At 39.4% G+C, this 24,051-nt stretch overlaps 1 pseudogene; it reads right to left on the bottom strand.

The window, feature by feature from the left end:
* LOC149558205 (uncharacterized) overlaps window positions 1-24,051 on the bottom strand; it is a 155,001-nt pseudogene that overhangs the window by 53,028 nt on the left and 77,922 nt on the right.

Raw genomic sequence — 24,051 nt, forward strand, 5'->3', positions numbered from 1 at the left:
CACTTCTCACCTACTGGCATTAACTTTCCATCCTGAGAATCCAATCAAAGATCTAATTGAACATGGCCTGCATACTAAGAAATCTGATATCCCTCTGAGAAAGAGCCTGGAGAAGACAGGAACAATGCCACAACATTCCTTGACATCGTAGATGGATCGACCAGATGGATGGAGTGTTATTCTGTGTTTTACATTTACTCTAGTAAGTTGAGATTGATCATGGAGATCAGATCACATGACAAAATCGATTATCTTCACTTTCTGGTTCATGAATCCATCAGAGTCAAAAGGTCAACCAGGCTCCTTATGCGTCAACTAGGCTGCGCGGGCCAATTACATTTCTTTATTTTACCACCTGGAGGTCCTCCCACGGTTGACCACCCTTCATTAGACTAATCGCGCCACCTTAAATACTATCATGACTGTGACGGTTACACTAACCGTCAACTGCCATCCTCGACTATGCCGTCAGGACACATGTCAACAAGGCACTATGTCACCAACATAACCCTCACACATCTTCGCCATAGCGCGATGGCGCCTATCGTCGATCGGCCTCGATCCAACGATCATGGAGACTTGTCATTCTGCAACTCCCTTCCCTTGTAAGTCACTAGGCCCGTGACACATGTGGCACTTCCCTATTAATCTGGCGATCGCTTAATCCTTATTGCCCCAGCTGCATGAAACATGGTTCCACCAAGACACGTGGTGCTTGGGCGCTATGTCACCAACTTTAACTCTCGGGCAGTTCTTGATGGCGAGATAGCGCCAGCCGTAGATCCCTGTAGATCTGACGATCGTGAAGACTCACCATTTGGCTGTGTTGGTCGAACTGAGATCTAGTGCCACCTCATGTCTGCATTCTAATCCAGCACACGTGGCTATTCTTGATTCACCGTAAAACTAACTGCCATCGGTACACCTTTTCCACGACACAGTCTGCTCGTCGTGAGACTTTCGACCTGTCGTGAACTTTTCAATCTACGACTAGGCCCATTCTACTTGGCACCACCTCAGCGATGCATCCTGGTGAGACTTGACCCTACCAACACATGGCAAAAGGGTGCCAAGTCGCTATGCAAAAAACCTTGCAGCTTCGCCATGGCGAGATGGCGCCTGCCGCCGATCCATTTCCAATCTGACGATCACAAAAACTTGACATCCCGCGACCCACCTTCTTTATTAAATTTTCAGGCCCGCTAGCATGTAGCGTCTCCTTGTTGGTCTATTGGCTACTTGAATCTAACTACATTGGCAGCATGAAATGTGGTCCCGCTAGGACACGTGGCGCACGGGCGCTATGTCACCGACATTAACTCCCAGGCAAGTCTTGATAGCGAGACAACGCCAGTCGTAGATCCCTGTGGATCCGACAATCGTGAAGACTCACCATTTCTTTTGGAACTACTGGGCCCACTGTACGCTGTGCACTGACTCATACACATGGCACTTCCCTGTTTGGTTCGACGAAACATCAGCTGGCAACCCAAGACCTAATCTGTAGAGCGACCACGTGTCAGCTAGGTGCCATGTCGCTATGCAAAAATCAAGAACAAATTCCCATAGCTCCATAGCGCCCACTGACAGCATGCCTTGAGATTTACACGTATCCCCATTTAATTCGCCACGCTGACTGTGCTTGTACAATACCCGCTGGGACCCATCCTTCTGATCATTCCTTGCTACAGTGAACTTTCCGTTTGGGCACTATGTCGCCATCGAAAAATGCATTGGTTTTTCGTTGGCGCCATAGCGCCTCACCATGTTTTGAAACCTCTAGGCCGTGAAACTATCTGCCTGCCACCATGAAACCTCTGACCTGCTATACTCTGTGACCTGCGACCGGACCCTGAATGACACCTGGCAATCCTTGGTGAGACCTAGTCCTGTTGATCCATGTGGCGGATTGTCGCCATGTTGCTATGATAAAATTTGCACATCTCCGCCATAGCGAGATGGCGCCATTCGTTGATGCGACCCAATCCGATGATCATGAGGACTTGTTGTACCTCGTGCTTTCACCCTCCATGTTGATACACCTGGCATATGTGGCAGTCCTTCATTGGCTTAATGTAGCACCATTCTGGTGAATTCCATAACACTTGGCCCCGCTGACCTTGGACGTGGTACTAAGGCGCTATGTCGCTATGGGAAAATCGAGGCAACCTCCCCATAGTGAGATAGCGCCCAACTGCCATCTCACCCTTTGATGCAAATGTGGCATATTCTGAAATGCCACAGTGGTAGATGAGGTACCACCCTGACCAATCACAAGGCCACAACATTAGATAGCTCATCCCACCTATCCCGTCCTACGGTCCCACCAAGCCTAAGAGTCTGCCATGGAAAATGCATGGGTTTTCTGTTTGGGCACTATGTCGCCAACGAAAAACTCATGAGTTTTTCGATGGCGCCATGGCGCCCCACCAGCATTTCTAAACTTTTCGGCTGCCTGACCTCTTCCCGCCACAAAACTAGCCCGTCGTAGACTTGCTTGCCGTCACACCTCCCGGCCGGGCGCTATGTTGCTATGGAGAATTGTGTTGGAAATCTCGATAGCGACATAGCACCTAACCATTGATTTGCGCAGATCAGACGATGGGGAACATGCAGGTAAGAGAAAATAGACTTAGGGGACTTAAGAAATATTGCACGGTTAGAAATATTTTATTTTTTTTGTATTTCCTAGGTGATTTTGAATATTATTTAAACTGGAGGGAGGGACCGTTTGGGAGGGCAGGCACTTCGAAATTTGAAATGTGGTGGGGGGAAAAATGTGGTAACATTCTGGCGACTCATAGGGGATGCAAGCCTGCTATGCATCAGACCAATGGCCTTATGTATCCATTGGGCTATGGAGTCAAAAAATGGGTCTGGTGAACTGTAAAACCCTAACCACTGCCTGTGAGAGGTCAAAACATGAAATCCTGCAACTGGAGCAAAAAAACAAAAACTTCCTCCTCTGCAACCTCAAAACTTTGAAACCTAGCTACTCATAGAGAGAAACCTGTGCACGTGCACTTCTTGGAAAGCAAGAACAACAGAAAGAAACTAAACTACTTATGTATATGGTTTCCCAAATTTTTAGAAACAGGGCTTCAGATAGATCCCATTGACTGGAATGGGCAGAATTTCACCATTTGGCCTGCTTAGCTGGAACGCATTGGCCTGTTTGCAGCTGAAGATCAGATAAGGGCCACTCCATAGTGGATCAAATTTGGAGTGCCTTCCTGGTTTTGCTGTGTCTGAGTCCCACTTGAGAACTAAATCTCCCTCTCTGAAGATTCTGGCCCTTTCCTTCTTATCAAAACTCTTCTTCATCTGCTATTGGTTTATCTCCAGGGTTTGCATAGCTTTGTTTCTCTTTTCTTCTATTTCAATCAACTCTGCCATTCTCACTGACATGGAACTGTTTTCAACCAATTCCAGCTGATGAGACAACTCCAAGGATGAGAATTCCAACAAGATTGGAAGTCTAGCCTCCCTACCATATACTAGCAGAAAAGGTGAATTCCCAATAGATCTCTTGGGTGTTATCCTATCAGCCCACAGAGTAGTTCTTAATTTTTTATGCCAAACCCTCTGATTGTCTTCTATCATTCTCCTTATGATTCTGATCAGATTTTTGTTGGAAGATTTAGCTAAACCATTGCCCTGCGGGTAGTAATTTGATGATGTGCTCAGATACATATTGTGACTCATTGCCCATGCACAAATCTGGGTTCCAACAAAAGATTTGGCATTATCTGAGATGATAGTAGAAGGAGCTCCAAACCTAGACACAATTCCATCAAGGAATTCAACAACTGATGGCTCTGTACCATCCTTCAAGGCAACTGCCTCTGTCCACCTAGTGAAATAATTGGTAGCAGCCAAGATCCATTTATGACCTGTACTAGATGGAGGATTAATGGGGCCTATAAAATCCAACCCCCACTAGGTGAAGGGTTGATCCACCTGAATGGGATGAAGAGGAAGAGCTGCAAGTCTCTGTTTGCCTAAGAAAAAAGCACATCTCTCACATTTTCTCACATACCTATAACAATCATGGAATAGAGATGGCCAGTAATATCCAGCCCTCATGATCTTCATGGCAGTTTTTCTTGCAGAGAAATGGCCACCATCAGGGCCATCATGAAGTTCTTTAATCATCCTCTCAACCTGATCCTCTTCAATACATCTCAACAGGGTCCCATTAAAATCCCTCCTGAATAGGATATTATCAATCACAACATAGGGAATGGATTGTAGTCTATATTGTCTTCTTTTAGCTCTGTCCAATCCCTGAGGGTACCCATTCCTGAATAGAAAGTTCCTCATGTCATCCATCCAGCTCCTTGGGGTATTAACATTTCTTTCCTCCTGCTGCTCTGTAATTACCATAGCAGTGCCTTCATCTGAATCCTGACCTGATAACATTTCCTTGCATAATCCTCTCCCTCTTACCAACTTGTTAATTTGAATATCAACATCATATTCCATTACCCTAGTGATCCATCCAGCTCTCTTTTCACTGATGTCCTTTCTTAACAAGAAATATTTTACACTCGCATGGGGCACCAACAAATGGATCCTATTGTGGGATAAGAGGTGTCTAAATTTCTTCAAAGCTCTAATGACTGCAAGGGCTTGCTTCTCAACAAAGCTATACTTATCTTCATAATCCTTGAGTCCTTCACTAAAGAAGGCTATGGGTTGCTCCTCCTTCTTGTCATTTGTCTAAGTCAAGACAGCAGAAACACTTGACTCACCACCTAAAGTGTAGAGGATGAAATCTTTCTCAAAATTTGGGTTCATGAGAGTGGGGGCTGAGGCTATAGCTACCTTAATTTCTTCAAAACTCTCCTTCCCCTCCTTGGTCCATGAGAAGACCATGTCTTTCTTAAGCATGGCTGTGAGGGGTTTCACCATGATGGCAAGATTAGGAATAAACCTTCTTACAAAATTTATCCTACCAAGGAAACTTTGCAGCCCTTTTTTGTGTTTAGGGAGGGGAAGGGCAAGTATGGCTTTTGTTCTTTCTAGATCAATGGTCAACCCATCCTTAGATACAATGTGTCCCAGTAATTTTCCTTGGCTTGTAGGAAAGACACACTTGGCTGGGTTGAGGGAAACCCCAAACTCTCTACATCTTAGAAATACCTATCTCAAATGATCAAGATGATCTTTTACATTCTTGGAATATACAGTTATATCATAAAGGTATACTAAGACAGACCTATCGATTAATCTTTTGAAAGATACCTCCATCGCCTTTTGGAATGTGGCATCTGCATTTGTTAATCCAAATGGCATCTTGCAATAAGCATAGGTACCCCATTTAGTAGTAAATGTTGTCTTCTATCTGTCAGATTCTTTAACCAACACTTGGTTATAACCAGAAAATCCATCAAGAAAAGAGAACCTCCTTGACCCACTGACCTTGGACAGAATTTGCTCCATAGAAGGGAGAAGATGGTGATCCTTAAGGGAAGCCTGATTAAGATCCCTAAAGTCCACACACAATCTGATTTCTCCATTCTTCTTCCCTACAGGGACAAGGTTAGCCACCCATGATGAGTGTTTGATAGGAAAAATTATGTTAGCTTCAATCAACTTGGATAGTTCCTTCCTCATTAAGGGTTCAATCTTGGGATTCACTGGCCTCTAGTTTTGCCTTATTGGTTTGACCCTATCAACTAAATCTATGGTATGCTAAAACAAACTAGGGTCAAACCCCTTTAAATCATCATATGACCAAGCAAACACATCATTAAATTCTTGACATAGATGAATGAAATTTTCTTGCTCAGCCTCAGAACATACCTTCCCCATGTTAAGAGATTTTCCATCAGTAATAGTAACTGGAACATGATCATCCTTTTCTGCAGCTAGATTTATTCCTTTGCCCCTTGTCTGATCATCAAGATTAAAGACAGTCTCCAAGGTAATGAGACCCTTGGGCAACTTGTTGGAACTGAGGTGAATGATTTGATCACCATACTGATCTTGTAGTCTTGACTGATTTCTTTCTGAAAATTTTGCTTCATTCTGCAAGAAACTCACAATCTGCTCATCAGACTCAAACACCTGCCAATGACTATTATTATCAGGAACAACAGGCCTTATTACCACCCTTATTTGTTGCTTCTTCTCTTCCTCAAGATTCCCTGGCACATCATAAGATGCACCCACTGCTGCAAGTCTGTCAGCATATTTGTTTTCTTTCCTAGGAATGCTTTGGATATTAAATGCTTGGAAACCCTCAAGCAAATCCCAGACTCTGTGTTTGTAAGACTTGAGCAGGCCATTTTTGGTGATATTCTGATTTCTCACTTGGTTCACTACCAACTCACTGTCTCCATATACTTTCAAGTCTTGAATTCCCTTCTTTTGGGCAAGTAGGAGACCTTGGATCAAGGATTCATACTCAGCCACATTATTGGTACAACTGAATTGGAGCCTAAAAGAGAAGTAGTATCTTATTTGTGCAGGAGAGATCAACATAACATTGGCCCCTACTCCATTTCTATTCCTTGAGCCATCAAAGTACATATTCCATATTCCACTCATGTCATCATTAGCTCCAACAAGATCAGGAACTTGAGCCTCCTTCTCTATTATGCAATATGTACTAAGGCCTGTCTCAAGAGTTTCTAACATAGGCTCAAACTGACATGTATTTGCCCACTCATCTAAGAAGAAATCAGGAATCTCTACTATGGAGGTGGCAGGCTCATTCACTATGTCATTTTCATCCATCTCCAAAATAGGGCAATTCATATTAATGAAGTTGGGGGTGTAGGGTTCAGTGTGATGAAGGGCTTGAGGCTCTGCTCTAATTGAAGCATTGGCCTCATATCTGGTCTTAAATGACATATAAGACCAATTAGTAGATATGAATCCACCTATTTGGGTAGTGAAGTCTCTTGGAAGACAGATGGCAAAATAGGGCTTGACTTCAGCAACAGATATGTCTTGAATCACAGTACAACCAGGGCATGCATGTAGGGCCATTTCCACATTCTTAAGGATGCCTATGGTTTTGACAGTACTCCCATCTAATTGTAACACATCCCTAATAATGGGCTCATATTTCATTCCTAAAGCATCAGCAACACACCTAGGCATTACTGAGCTACTAGCCCCTGAATCTATCATGAAATTATGGACTAACTTGCCCCCTATAATCAGAGAAACATAGAATGGAGGAGGTCTAACCTTTTTATTTGTCTCCACGTCACCTGATGGTTGTACTAAACTAGTGTCACCCTCCATGGTAGATGACTAATCTTTGGGCTCAATTTTTTCCAATTCTTGCTGCAGCATCCTTTTCTGCATTGGTATGGTGGCAACTACATCCCACATGGAAATGCTTACATTGGTTTTCTTCATTTTCTCTACCACACTCAAGGGTGCATTAGGAATTTTGGCAAAAACTTTGGGAGCTGTACCCATGAGAGGCCGAGATGAAGCGACATAGGGATCACTTGCATCCTCCTTTCTTGGACCTTGCCTTTGCTGTTGTGAAGTGTTTGTCTTCTCATTTTCTTTTTTTGTATGAGGTATAACACTCGAAGTTGAGGCCTTCTCAGGAGAAAGGGGGGCAGTATGTTCCATAGCTCTCCTCTTGCTTCTTATGTTATGAGCAACGAAATCCTAGTTTACATTACAATGCTCCTCCATCTGGTGATTCATAAAAGAGAAATCACCCTGCCTCTGAACATATGAGGCCTCCTTGGGATGATCTTCATTGTGTGATTGCTTTACTGTGGACTCCTAGACAGTTAGGGCCAAATAAGATTTTGCTTTCTGACATAGGCAATAGGTATAAGAATAGTTACATGAAGGACAAAAGTCTTGATCTTGGGCTAAGTTATTTTGAGGAACTAAAGCTCTACTCTGATTTGAGCTTGAAGCAGCAACATAACTATTTTTCCTATTCTGATCAAAAGAGCTATTCCAATGATTAGGAGGCCTACCACCACTTAGAGCCTGATGTTATAATTGGGGGGGTTTGCCACTTTGGGCTTGCTGCCTTTCTAAGGCCACTACCTTGTTACTCATTTTTTGTATTAGAGAAAAACTATCCTCTAATCTCTTCCCTTGGTCCTTCAACTCCTTCCCCTGCTCTTGCAATTTTTTATCCAGAGTCCTCTCTCTTTTATCTGTATTCAGGACTAGACCTTGGAGCATTTCCTTGAGTTCCTCTATTTTGTTTGAGGATGTGGAAGCTTGGGGAACTAGAGTAAGGGCTTGTGACGTAGAAATTGTAGGAAGGGCGGCTATTGCTGGTTGGTGGTTCGGAACATTAGGAAAGAAAGGCATAGGAGGCCTTGGAGCCAACTTCACACCTTGTATTAGGATATTCTCAGCTTTTATAGCTGTCTCATAAGCATTTGGTAATGTATCTCCTCCCATAGTTTGGATAGTAGTGGCAATGTCACTGTTGAAAGCTCTAAGGCAATGCAAGAAGGCATTACCAGGGGTAGGTTTCACTATAGTAGGTATTCTATCCCATGTCTTTTGAAATCTATAATTAAAATCAGTAATACATTCATGGGGGGCTCTTTTTATTGTAATCAGCTGCTTTAGTAGTGACAAATGGTCACTCTTATCCTCAAAATGTTTGCATAATCTTGCTCCTAGTCCATCCCAATCAGTTATGGAACCATGAGCTAAGCCTCTATACCACTGTAATGATTTTCCTTTTAAACATGAGGCTAGAAGTCTGACAGCAACATCATCTTCTATAATACCATGAATATTGCAGACATTCGCTACCTCTTGGATATGCTCTAGAGGGGAAATAGAAGTTTCACCAGTAAAATCAGGTATACCTTTTAGTGCAGATACTGGTATATCATGTCTTTGGGCTAACAACAGAAGACTTCCACCGTTAAAGGTGGCAAAAGCATGAACTCTTGGCTGTGCCATATAAACAAGTGTTCTATTGATGAGTGTTGATGGAAATCTAGGCTGAATTCGAACAGTAGGGGGAGTAGAGATAGATCTTACAGGTATATCAACTATTAATCTACCCCTAACTAGTGATAATGAAGTTCTAGTCCTTCTTCTCCTAGGATTTGAAACAGAAAGCTCTTGATATTGAAATTTACCTCTAGAAGACACCCTTGTTTCAGTCCTAGGCATGAATTACTGCAAACCTGGTCTAGAACCAGACTTTTTGATGTTAAGAGTCGCCAAGTACTTGAAGAACCAGCCTCTTAAAGGCTCAAAAACTGAAGCCAGCACTACTTCTTCAGCATTTATCTCTAGAATTCTTTCTTCTTGACACTAGTAGACCTGAAATCTTCTGATATGAGTCCCACTGGGCGTGCCAAAAACTGTTGTCACTTAGGTTTGCACCCTTGTCCAAGGCCTGTGCACGAGGACAACCTAGTGAAACATGGAAACAATCTCCAAGCTATGGGACTTGAACTGTGAGGTTGAGTCTCCGGAGAAGGCCGGCTTCCTTTTACTGTCAGGGCACACCTATCTATTCTTAGAAGGGAAAGGGAGAAAGAGAGCATTAAAGAAAATCTACCTAGTCTAATCTAAGGCGGTGATGCACCAAAACAGAGTGTTCAGACTCATTTTCCTGCCCATATATGCACTACGAAACTAGGGTAACATCCAAGGTCATACATTGATTCAGACTTATATCGATCAACAACCACATACATATCAAGAAACCAACTAAATAACACTGGGAAAAGAAGATTTCACTTGTATATTATTCAATAGGCCAAAGATAGATACAGTATGTAGACTACTGATCTCAACAATACATCAACGAGAGGTAAAATGATACACATACATGTTGATGGCTAAAAGAGATGATACAGGATGCTCATCTAGCTCAGAGACAAAGGGATTTTTACCCTACAAGTCTGCAAGCAGTAGCAGAGAAAATCAAGGAGAGTCGACCCTAAGAACAAGTCACCAAATTGCCTTTATAGATTAGGCATAACTGAAGATTTCTGCATTACATTCACTTCTCACCTACTGGCATTAACTTTCCATCCTGAGAATCCAATCAAAGATCTAATTGAACATGGCCTGCATACCAAGAAATTTGATATCCCTCTAAGAAAGAGCCTAAAGAAGACAGGAACGACACCACAACATTCCCTGACATGGTAGATGGATCGACCGGATGGATGGAGTGTTATTCTATGTTTTACATTTACTTTGGTAGGTCGAGATTGATCATGGAGATCAGATTGCACGACAAAATTGATTATCTTCACTTTCTGGTTCATGAATCCGTCGAAGTCAAAAGGTCAACCAGGCTCCTTATGCATCAACTAGGTCACGTGGGCCAATTGCATTTCTTTATTTTACCACTTGGAGGTCGTCCCGTGGTTGACCACCCTTCATTGGACTAACCGCGTCACCTTGAATACTATCATGACTGTGACAGTTACACTAACCACCAACCGCCATCCTCGACTACCCCGTTAGGACACGTGTTGACAAGGCACTGTGTCACCAACATAACCCTCGCAAATTTTCACCATAGTGTGATTGCACCTACCGTCGATCAGCCTTGATCCAATGATCATGGAGACTCGTCATTCTGCAACTCCCTTCCCTTGTAAGTCACTGGGCCCGCGGCACATGTGTAACTTCCCTATTGATCCGACGATCGCTTAATATTTACTGTGCCAGCTGCATGAAACATGGTTCCACCAAGACATGTGGCACCTAGGCACTATGTCACCAACGTTAACTCTCGGGCAGTTCTCGATGGCGAGATAGCGCCAGCCGTAGATTCCTATGGATCCGACGATCGTGAAGACTCACCATTTGGCTGTGTTGGTCAAACTGAGATCTAATGCCACCTCATGTCTGCATTCTGATCCAGCACGTGGCTATTCTTGATTCATCATAAAACTAACCACCGTAGGTACACCTTTTCGATGATGCAGTCTGCCCGTCGTGAGAATTTCGACCTGCCGCGAACTTTTCAATCTGCGACTGGGCCCATTCCACTTAGCACCACCTCAGCGATGCATCCTGGCGAGACTTGACCCTATCGACATGTGGTGAAAGGGCACCAAGTCGCTATGCGAAAAACCTTGCAGCTTCGCCATGGCGAGATGGCACCTGCCACCGATCCATTTCCAATCTGACGGTCACAAAAACTTGACCTCCCGTGACCCACCTTCTTTATTAAATTGCCAAGCTTGCTGGCACATGGCGTCTCCTTGTTGGTCTATTGGCTACTTGAATCTAACTGTGTTGGCATCATGAAATGTGGCCCCGCTAGGACACGTGGCGCATGAGTGCTATGTCACCGACGTTAACTCCTGGGCAAGTCTCGATAGCGAGACAGTGCCAGTCCTAGATCCCTACGGATCTGACGATCGTGAAGACTCACCATTTTTTCTAGAACTACTGGGCCCACTGTACACTGTGCACTGACTCATACACATGGCACTTCCCTGTTTGGTTCGACGAAACATCAGTTGGCAACCCAAGACCTAATCCACAGAGCGACCACGTGTCAGCTAGGCGCCATGTCGCTATGCAAAAATTGAGAGCAAATTCCCATAGCGCCATAGCGCCTACTGACATCATGCCTTGATATTTACATGTGTCCCCATTTGATTCACCACACTGACTGTGCTTGCACAGTACCCGCTGGGACCCATCCGTCTGATCATTCCTTGCCACAGTGAACTTTTTGTTTGGGCGCTATGTCACCATCGGAAAATGCATTGGTTTTCCATTGGCGCCATAGTGCCTCGCCGTGTTTTGAAACCTCCAAGCCATGAAACTGTCTGCCCTCCACCATGAAACCTCTGACCTGCCGTACTCTGCGACCTGCGACCGGACCTTGAATGACACCTGGCAATCCTTGGTGAGACCTGGTCCTATCGATCCACGTGGTGGATGGTCGCCATGTCGCTATGATAAAATTCACACATCTTCGCCATAGCGAGATGGCGCCATCCATTGATGCGACCCAATCCGACGATCGTGAGGACTCGTCGTACCTCATGCTTCTGCCCTCCATGTCGATACACCTGGCATATGTGGCAATCCTTCATTGGCCTGACGTAGCACCATTCTGGTGAATTCCATAACACTTTGCCCCATTGACCTTGGACGTGGTACTAAGGTGCTATGTCACTATGGGAAAATCGAGGCAACCTTCCCATAGCGAGATAGCACCCAACTACCATCTCACCCTTTGATGCAAATGTGGCATATTCTGAAATGCCAAAGTGGTAGATGAGGTACCACCCTGACTAATCATGAGGCCACAACGTTAGATAGCTCATGCCACCTGTCCCGTCCTACGGTCCCACCAAGCCTGAGAGTCTGCCATCAAAAAACGCATGGGTTTTCTATTTGGGTGCTATGTCACCAACAGAAAAGTCATGAGTTTTTCGATGGCGCCATGGCGCCCCACCAGCATTTCTAAACTTTTTGGCTGCCTGATCTCTTCCCACCACAAAACTGTCCTGTCATAGACTTGCTTGCCGTCACACCTCCTGGCCGGGCGCTATGTCACTATGGAGAATTATGTTGGGAATCTCGATAGCGACATAGCGCCTAACCATTGATTTGCGCGGATCGAATGATGGGTTACATGCGGGTAAGAGAAAATAGACTCAGGGGACTTAAGAAATATTGCAAGGTTAGAAATATTTAATTTTTTTGTATTTCCCAAGAGATTTTGAATATTATTTAAACTAGAGGGAGGGACCATTTGGGAGGGCAGGCACTTCGAAATTTGAAATGTGGTAGGGGGCAAAATGTGGTAACACTAACCAAATGGCATTTGGCTATAAGTGAAGGTGCCCCAAGGAGTGATAAAGGCAGTTTTGTGCTCATCTTTTGGTGCAACACTAACTTTATTATATCACAAATAACCATCAATCATAGACATTACTTCAGATCCAGCTATTGATTGTAAGATGTGATCCATAGTGGGGAGCACGTAGTTATCTTTAAGACTTGCCTAGTTCAATTTCTTGAAATCAACCCAAATCCTTATTTCCCCATTCTTCTTCCTCATAGGAACAATGTTGGCCACCCATGTTGAATGATGTATGGGATATATTATATGAGCTTTCAAAATCTTCTCCACTTCTCTTAAAATGGCTTCTGAAACCTTGGGATTATACTTCTTGAGCTTTTTTCTAAAAGGGGTTGCCTCTAGTTTTAGTGGTATGTAATGTACAAATTCACCATTCCTAAAATTCTTTAGACCCTCATAACCCCAGGCGAAGATATCTTGATATTGAATAAAAAGTTGAGACATTTTTTCCTTTTCTATTATGGAACAAGTATTTACTATAGAGATCAATTTGGGAATTTCCTCGGTTCTGATCTTGATTTTTTCACATTCCTGTCTTTTCTTTGGAAACAACATCTCTTTTCAAGGTACTATCATCCTTTCTACCAAACAAATGTTCCAAGGAAACCAAGCCTTTAGGAATTTGATTTCCTTTGAGTTGAATGATCTCCCCAAATTCATTTGATTTTTCTCCAATTAACTTTCCATCATGCTTAGATCCCTCGAACAAGGTTTCAACAAAATTTCCAACGCATTCTATGAATTCTTTTAATTGTGCATCATCATTAAAGACCTGCCAATGATTAACATTGTCCAAAACCCTAGGTCTGTAGATCATCTCAATCCTATAAGTATTATTTTTTAATTCTGTATGAGGCAACAATAATGATGTTGAAACATCTAAAGAATTAGCCTTGGTATTTTGAGAGCGAGGAATTAATTCAATAGAAAATGCTTCGAATGAGTCAATTTCATCCCAAACTAAATTTCTATAATGCATGAGTCTATCATTTTTAACTAAAAATTGTTTTCTTACCTATTGTACAATAAGCTCAGCATTGCCCCTTACTCTCAACTATTTCACTCCCTTTGCCTTAGCTTCCTACAGTCCCAAAAGTAATGCTTTGTACTTGGCAATATTATTTGTGTTATGGAAATCCAATTTGAAAGAAGAAGGGAAAACTTCTCATCAGAGTGAAATAAGAACAACACCAGCACCTGAACCTAAGTTTGAACAACTTCCATCAAACTCTAGAGTCCATAGGTCTTCTTTAGAACCTACCATCTCTTCTTCTTGGCATGGTTTTTCAGGTAGAACAATATAATTTCCAAATTGACATTCCTCATACAATATCTATGCTATACGATTATCTGAAGGTACCACTGTATATTTATTCTTTGGCTTAGTCTCTAGATTTATTTTCTTCTTTCCTATAGGAATATAGACTTTCGACCAATCCATTTTAATTTATCCACCCATATCCTTATAGAAGGTTCTACTAAACAACATTCCATAACTGGCTTTTATATCAGCTACGAGAATGGTAAGCTTTAATCTTTTTTTAGGACAAGCATAAAGGAGAGCTTGTACATATTTCACTTGACCAACCAGGGGTACTTGTTTCCTGTCCATAGCATAGCAACATCCAAAGGTTTTTGTGAGTTCCAAACCAAGAGCCTTTGTGATAGGTTGGGGCATAATATTATTTGATGCTCCAGAATCAATAATACAATTACTAAGTTTCTAGCCATTTAATAACAATGATATATAAAATTGGTTGGGATTTTCCTCTTCCATTTCCTTTTGAACAGAGTTAGTAGTCATCTCATGATAAGATGTGTCTTTTGTGTATCTTTCAGATACAAAAATAGGTTCTTTAATAGCCTTTGAGTTCTTGGAAACCTCATCTACAAAATGTGTATGAGGGGTAGAACCTTTCTTTAAATATTGAGCTAACTTGTCCAACTCTTTAGGATTAAGCCTTAAATACTCAGCTGGAGAAATAGATATGGAAGAGGATTTGCAAAATTCAACAATGTCAAAAGCTAAAGTACTAGCTGTTGTTTCTATTATGGACAATATTCTCGGTTCTATAGTTTTTTCTGCATCAACATGTATATGTTCCTTACCTTTGGAAGTGGGCACATTTATATTGGTTCCTGGGTAAGATTTCTGATTTTTTTGACCTCTAGTCATCACTATGCAAGTAGGATCCTAAAGTGTCATAAAAATGTTACCCCCTCTTTCTGAATTAGATTCATAGTCATCACTATGCAAGTAGGATCCTAAAGTGTCATAAAAATGTTACCCCCTCTTTCTGAATTAGATTCATACTCAAGAAAATAAGTATCGGAATCTCCCCCTCATACACTCTCATTTTTTGGCACTTTTTCTACTACAAGAGCATTTTTTACTAGTTGAATACAATTGAGCCAATCAGGACATTCTTGTTCATCATGGTCTGCAATCATATGAAAAGAACACATTGTTTCCTTGGGAACTTCTTCAATTTGTAGTTTTCTTTGAGGGGCAGTAAATAGGGGAGTTTTACCAAAATTTTGAGGTTGTTGTCACCTGTGAATATCCTGGTAAGGAGTCTAACAAGGGACATGTATTTTTATTTTGTTTCCTCTTCATCATTGCTATATCATTCATCAATTTTTGCAAAAGAGGGTCAGGGTATGTGCAGGATCATGGTGTGCCAAAAACTGGCAATCTGAAAAATCTATAGTTCTAAAATATCTCAAACCATTTCAAAATCTATTCCAACATTTTTCCCACCCACCGTGATACTAAATGAAAAAAATTAATATATTTATAAGGTCTACTATATCTTTTGATACCAAACCTATACAGTCAACTTTAAAAACATCCTAAAAATGTACTTTTGGCCTATTTTTATGTAATTTTTACTTCAAACATGTAGCTGACGACTTTTTTTCCACCAAAATTTGATGAAATGAAAAGGGTTTCTTAAGAGTGCTTTTATCTTTCCATAAATATAAGATTATTTAAATTATGAGTTAACTAAGTAATTATTACTTATTTTCTAATGGAGCTACGTATAAAGTGTTGACTGACACGCTAATTGAAAAACAACTATAATTTTGAAATGGTACAACATTTTTTAAATCCAAAAAATGCATCACATTCTATGTTTCTTCTACTATAAGGAGAAAAAATGAAAAATTGAATTTTGTAGAGTTTTGAATTAGTTAAGGTGGTCAGACATGAGAGTTTTTTTATTCCAAAAATACTAAAGTCAAAAATGAATTATTTATTATTTATTTAGAATAAAAATACCCAAAAATATGTGTCACATCTAGGCACAAGTCTACTACTTATATCTAGAACATTATTAAAAAATATTATCATTTGATTTTGATTAAGGTGGTCAGACATACATCTACTTCTTATTTTTGTTCTGAAATTTCTATAATATTGCATTAAAATTCAAGATTTTGACCAATCAATTTTTTTTCTTTTTTAGATAAGTGCTAGTAGTTTAGAAACTAGATTCAATTTTCTAGAGATTCTTTTCTCTCAAATTTTTGATATAAAGTTAATAACAAGTAGAAAATTGCACGTCAAGTTGACATAACCCTGATTTTCTAATTTTTTATTGCCACTTAAGAACATAGTTTGGTTGACCATGATCCTGCAGATACCCATCAGTAGAGGTGGAAGATGAAGCATCCCTAGGTGTGTGTACATCTCTTTTCCATTTACTAGAATTGATAAATGCATCTTCCAATTGAATAGCTAACCTTTGAGTGGTAGCTAAATCAACGCAAACATCTTTAATGAGATGAAAACTTATATCTAAGGGAACAACATTTATAAAAAATGATTTCTAATTTTTTGTACTAGGTCTAGATGTTGTGGGAATTCTTTGAATCAACCTATTGAATTTGGTAAAAAACTCTCTTATAGGTTCATGCATATCATTTTTCATTTGACTAAGTTGAGAAAACAGAGAACATTCATTTTCAGGGGTCTTGAATCTTCCTTCAAAATCATTTTTCATATCATCCTAGCTTGTAATGGAATGATGAGGCAAGTGATTGAACCAATCAATAGTGACATCAATTAAAGTCCGCACAAACAATCTCATAGAAACTTCTTGTGTGGGAACACTTATAACAGCACAAGTAGAATGAAAAGCACTCAAGTGATCATCTATTGAAATATTTCCATCTCCACTAAACTTGGGTAAAATTTCAATAGCCCCTTTGGGTAATGCTGCAGGATTTACACCCAAATTTAATGGTCATATGTTTTTTCCCCAAGGTTGATTTGTGGCTACGTTAGGTGGTACAACTTGCAAGGGTGGGATGGTTATATAGATTGGGACAAGAGTATTCAATGGAAGCAAAGATTGCACTAATGGTGAGAAAGGAGATTTTTTTGGTGGTGAGCTAGGCCTACTTTGAGATTTGATCTTCTTCTCTTTACAGTCATTGAAATTTGGTAAGAATTTCAGATTCTTCAATGGCTTAAAGTTTTCATCAAGAATTCCCTTTTCTCTTTCCCCTCTTGTGTATCTATGAGTAACCAGTTCTGACTCCTAGCTCTAAGTTCAAGGTCTTGCAGGGGCCTAAGCAAGTCAATTTACAACTTCTTCTTCTTGAACTTCTTGTACCCCTCTCAACAATTCAACCCTTTCTTCTTCTCTTTCCAAAATGCTCAATACTTGTTGGTTTTGTTGGTTACTTCTGCGTAATGTCCAAGTGGTTGCAACCAAGTTTGAAATTATGTCTTCTTGAGTATCTTCAAATTGAAGGTTAGGTTTTAGTAAAGGAAATACCTCATTATGTGGAAGAACCATTTTTATACATTGCTTTCCAACTTTAGGTTCTTTCAAAGGGACTCTCCCTAGTAGAGTCACCAAAAATCTATTGGTGAACAAATTGTCCTTTTGATCAATTTACCATGTTTTACTCTATACCCAAAGTTATAAAAAGAAAAATGTTGTTCACAATAGTTCAAAAAGTCTCTTTTTGTTTAACTTTCTCTCTAAATTTCTAAAGGTACAGCTCCCTTATCGAATTTACAATGAATTAAGATTTATCTTCACACTTTTACCTGAAAGTGCCAAAGGATCTCTTGACTACTCCTAGGTAGCGAGGTGAATATGAACATAAATTCCTTAAAGAAAATCTCTTCAAACTTATCTATACGGAGAATTCACTTCAAAGAATGAATTATACCATAAACCAACATAAATCATCCAAACATTTGAACTGAAATGAACTTAAAAAATGAATAGCAACCAGGATCTCGAATCACCAAATCAACATTCACAAAGTAACAATGATTTAACACCCTAAACACCAAGTTCCAAAGTAGAATTTAAGATATTTCATATATGTAAATTAAACTTTTCCATGCACACAGTCATTTGAAAGCCAAAACATCCATATACTATCTTTGATTATTGTTTTAAAAATTATCTAATTTACCCAAGTTTCACTATCTATTTATTACTATCTATGCTAACCAAAAAAAAGGAACCCCTAAACAAGTTCAATGCCCCAACATTTATAGTTTTTCCAAATCTGAAAGGCCTCCATCAAAACCTAGCTATTTTGGTTAATACAAGAAACCATTACAAAGAAAAAACAAGAAATTATTTAAAGAAGCACCAAAAACAACTAAAGAAATGGTTCAATTTAGGCTTCTTCACCAGCTTTCTCCTCCTCGTCGATAGTTTGATGTACCAACTTCCAGCTCTAGAATGTGCTCATGAATTCTTGCATTGCTTAGGAGTGAGGGTTCTTTAGGCTCACCAACTGGGCCCTACATGCATCTTTCTACCACCTATATTATTTTACTTTCAAACTCTGATGTGGCATCAAGTTCTTATTGAGACACAACATTGATTCAATACTTGCCAATGTAATGAACCCGTTAACACTTGGTGATTCACTATCCCTAATATTTTCCACTAATTCATTTAAGTTCTTGATTAGTATCTTAGAATTTATGTTTCCTTCATCAAACAAGAAGATCCATGTGGGGTTCACAATCTTCATATCCTTCAAGAGTTCCTCATGCATCTCTGTAATCCTACTTTCAATACTTTGCACTTCCTTGATTGTCTCCCTATAGATTATTTCTTTTCAAGTCATATTGTTCTTTAGAATGAACAACATACAAGGGTCTACATTCTTCATGGGATTCTCATTTAAGAATTTGAGGACTCCAAAAAATTCAACTTCTATTACTGAAAAATGACTGCTTGACGTTGACCTAGGTCTATTTCCCAAACTAGAATCAGGGTCTGGATTTCTCCCAGTAATGTTTCTCCTTTAGCATAAACACTAGTAAATTCAAAAATGAACTTATTACCTTCTTTCATTATGATGTCCACCCAGTTCTTCATAGCATCGGCTAACAACTTTCCTCTCTGCATTTGCTTCATCAATTATTGACTCTCTACCAAATTAGGTTCAAATGGCTGAGGAACTTGAACAATTGGTAAAGCCCCAATTTTGTTAAGGAATCAATGTATATAGCCATTTTCATTACCATAACCTTCAATTCTTTCTTCTCTTTACTACCTTTCTTAGAGTGTGTAGGCATATGATCAGCAGAGAATTTGAAGAAATGGTTACCAGTGCTTCTATTGATAGTTCCCAATTCAAATGAGTTTACCTTAAACCCTTCATCATCAATATCCCCAGACTCTTTCTTCTACTTATAGGTAGCTCTTTTGGTGGTGATTTTCCCTATTACTGGGTCTTTAGTGAAGTGGGCATCTATTTTAAGCTTCTTTGCTTTCGAACCTCTAGCTGCATATTTGTGATGATGTCTTCCACTGGTGTAGACATCAGTTGCAAATTTCTTTTCTTACTGATTGTGTTAGTTAGCCAAGAAGGGACAATAGTGGTCATGGACATCACCTAGGCATCCTTGGTAGGAGTAAGAAACCTAGGTTGATCTACCTTGGAAACTTCAATCAATTGAACATTAACATCTGCACCATCAAAGAAATTAAGACTATCACCTGGATCTTGCCCCTGAGAAGACATTCTCTATTTTTGAACTTTATGCTACTTTAAGGCTTTAGACTTGGATTGAAACCTTTTCTCAGAGCCATAGTTTGCAAGTGAGGAGGCAGATTTTTTTGTTTATCTTGAACCAATATATTACCTGCAACAGGAGAAAGTGGGATGTCAGATGGAAGTGATTCAGGGAGAGAAATCACCCCTACATAAGGTTCATTGATACTTTTAGTGTTCTTTCTCTATAATGAGTCATCTATGAATGTCAATATGAGCCTAGCCCTTAGATTGATATCATCCTCTTCATTCTTACTCCAATCAACTGCTATGTACTTTAGTTCACTAGATTCTTCCCAAGCAAGTTCAACTACATCTAAGCCATCATCAACTACTCCCTTTTTTTTAAACTTCAACTTGAAGGAGTCAATTTTTTATGAGGTTAACCTTGAATGATCCTTCTTCAGAACCTCTCCTTCATCTTTGCAATCCCACCAAAGGTCTTCCAACCATAGAATGGTTGGTGGGTTAAATTCAAGGCCAAGAATTTGGGACGCATACCCTTTATTGTTAAAGTTCCTCCTACTATGATAGAAACCAAGGTTGAACCCAAGTAAATTACTTCTGATAATGGAAGCGTTGTCCATGTTATTGCAAATATTTGATCCCAACTTAATAGGAAACATTTTTTCCCAACCTTCTTGTGGTAGATTATCTTTTACAACAGAGAATGGTTGTTTGCATATTTTGGCCAAAACAAAATAGTCTAAGGCATACCGAGGCAACTTCATAGGTTCATCTTAAAACCTGCCAACTCTCAAATACATGAACCTAGGGAATTGTATAAAGTAGCTTCCATACTACTGAATCAACCTTTGAGCTTCAGGGGATAGTCTAGGCATGGGCACTTCCTTCAGAGACATATAAACCTTTTCTATTAGAAAGTCATGAACCTTTTTGAAATCCTCTAAGACCTTATCCTTTTGTAGTAGGGGACAATACTGAAAAACTATCATTTCTGCAGTCCACACTCCATGGGGAAGAGGGGTAAGATCATAGGTACAAGCAATGAAGTAGGTTAAATAAGAGGCCATATAAAAATCTTCTCAAAATTCCTTAGCATGCCTGAGTTGAGACCTCATTGAACTAGCAATAACCTTTGCCCAATCCATCCATTGCTCACCTTTCAAAATGATTTCTACATACCTATACATCCATTCTTCAAAAAGGAGTACATCAGCTGAACCTTTTACCCTATGCAATAACACCACTAGATCATGAATATGGGACTTTAGGTGATCTTTAGTAATGACCTTGGGTAGCCTTGAACCTTTGTTGTACATAGTTTTAGTCCATTTCCTAGCCATGGTATTGAGGAATTGATTTGGGGTTTCTTGGTATTTGGCTTGGGCTTGAACTGGGGAGAATGCAGCAAAGGCATTCCCTGGCAAATGGAACATAGAAGTAATTGTGTCTCTAGAGATTGTGAGTATCACATTACCATTTTTACCTACAATACTATTCTTTTTAACATCATAGTGATTAATACAAATTTGTAGGAGTTCATGACTCACAAAGGCTGAGGGGAAAGTAACAGCTTCAATCAACCCACTAGTTAAGATTTCCATACATCCATTTACTTCATTACCATATCCAATAAAATTTGCCTGTAAATTCTCCAACTTCACCCCATGCAAATTCCTATCACAGATGACTGGTTTTTTACATTTTAGGTCGTAAATTCACTATTAATTTGAAAGCATTGGAGACAATGATATCCATAAAGACCTATGCCTAGTTTTCTAGGGTGATTTTTTGCTAAAACAAGAGTTTGCACACCTAAAGGAAATAAATATTATAAACCATATGCTCTTTATGGAAATTGAAAACCATGGATGTAGAAGAATCATTCTGAGGTACATTCACAAATGAATGTTTTGGGTTGGAGAGGTACCTATCATGATTGATAATGAGTTGATACATAGGTTAACTAGTTTGTACAATGAGGGTAGAAACCCAATTAACGAAAAGAATGCAAAAAAGATGGTGGAGACTAGTCTAAAGACTAAATCAAATTGTAGGAACATGAGGATTGACCTAATAATGCAAGTAGATGTAAGAGTGATCAGGAAGAACATTGGCTACAAGATAAATCATAGTTAAAGATTGAACTTAGTACCTATTGGTTTCCTATATGCAACTTACTTGATGACAAGTGAGAAAGAAAAGGTAAATATGTGTGATATTCTGAGACACCAATCATTGGACAATACTCAAAAACTCAAGAAGATTAGGAGTGTGGTGTTTAGGTTTGATTCATTACTAATGTACCTATTTTTCCTAGTGATGAGGCTATTTGATGGTATACCTGATAGGGAATGGGAAAACAAGAACCAATGCACCATGAGCTTGGTGACACATCATTATAGAAGATAGTCAGAGGAAAATATTGTGGAAGCCATCAACATAACGATGAAAGGTTTTAAAATTGTGATGAAGCAAAGACATAGCATACCACCCTCACTGGTAGGGAAAAGCAAGGAGGACATATATTTATGTTCACAGACTCCATGGGCGATGAATTTAGTGAAGAAATAATTAAAGGGTATGCAAAGATCACACTCAAGTCTAAAGAGGAAAAGGACACTCCTAGATGGAAAAATTGTATAGAGAAAATCAGAGAAGTAGAGAGAAAGCTCTATAGTAAGGAAATCAAGAAAAATGTTGAGAAGAATATAGAATCAATTCTTAAAGAATCAAGAATGGCTAGTGAAAAATTCAATGAGATAAAAGGTATAGCCTTGGAGATGAAGGCTAGTGGTCAAAATATAGTATTGGAAGCTACTCCTATTTCCATAGAAACACCTTTAGAGGGAGTAATAGTAGCAGGATCTACTTTAAATATACCTACTAGTCCCTATGATGCAGTAGCTCAAGTACAACCCACTATTGTACAACCTTTGAAGAAGATGGATGAAGAGGAGCTAAAGATGGTTGGATCAAATGAATTTGATGAATCTAGAGAAGGGGATAGACCTATAGAACAAGTAGTTAGAGAAGCAAGGAAAACCACTAGAAAGAAGCCTTGGAAGCAAAAGGTAGAATACTTGAATATGCAAATCATAAATGAAAATAATTTCATTCGGTTAAATAAGTTTTATGGCATGTATAGAAATATAGACAAAATTTAGTTAGAGGATGTTGTAGTGAAGAATATCATTTTGAAGAATAAGAGATTTGAAGATTTTCAAAGACACAAACTAGAGGAGAGATATAATAGGTTGAGAAATAGGAAAAGAAGATTCATTGGCGAAGATAAGAGAATTAGAGAAAATATGATCAAGAAGATTTTTGAAGTAAACAACGATGATGAATTGCAAGATATAATAAAGGGAATTGGGCCCTTTCTGTGAAATAAAAGAAGAGATATTATTTTAATGGGAGGAAATTAAGAAGAAGTAAACAAAGAGATAAAAGAAGCCATTGTCAAGTATATGACTTATGTACCCAAGGGAGTGAGTGTGAAGTTAGGGGGATAAAATTATATATCTATTGAAAAAAATACTCCAATAGCAATATCAGTGATAGGTAAGGACACTAAAATGGTAAATCTATCTTCAGAGATCTCCATTTGAAAGTATACTATACAAATTGAAACTACAAGTTTAATAGTTAACATCATTAAAGATTGTTTCAAGGATCTTGGACCAAACATCATTTGCAAAATCATTGATTACTATAGTTCAAATAAGGAGGAAGATAAGAGAAATAATGAGGCTAAAGAGAAGAAGAGAAAACCAAATGAAAAGAGAGAAGAAGAAATGAAGAAATAGCAAAGAGAAGAAGATGAAAATAAACAAGAAGGGGAGAAAAATAAGAATGAGAAAGAAGAGAAAAAGAAGCAATAAGAGGAAAAGAAAAGGAAAGAAAATGAGGAGAAGAGAAGGAAGGAAGAGGAAGACAAGAAGAGGAAAGAAGAAAAGAGAAGAAAAGGAAGGAAGAAGAAGATGAGAAGAAGGAAGAGGAAGATGTGAAGAGGAAGAAGGTAGAAGAAGAAAAGAAGAGGAAAAAGGAAGAAGAAGAGAGGATGAAGAAAGAAGTAGAAGAGAAGAAGAAGAAGAAGAAGAAGGAAGAAGAGGAGAAAAAGAGGAAAAAGGACAAAGAAATTAGACAAAAGGAAGATGAGAAGAAGAAAGAGGATGAGGAATCGAGGAAGAATAAAGTAGAGAAGGATGAGATGTCAAGTGCAC

The sequence above is a fragment of the Cupressus sempervirens genome, chromosome 5 (genome assembly GCF_028749045.1).
Source record: "Cupressus sempervirens isolate cs-2001-9-10 chromosome 5, ASM2874904v1, whole genome shotgun sequence".
NCBI classification, from domain to species: Eukaryota; Viridiplantae; Streptophyta; class Pinopsida; order Cupressales; family Cupressaceae; genus Cupressus; species Cupressus sempervirens.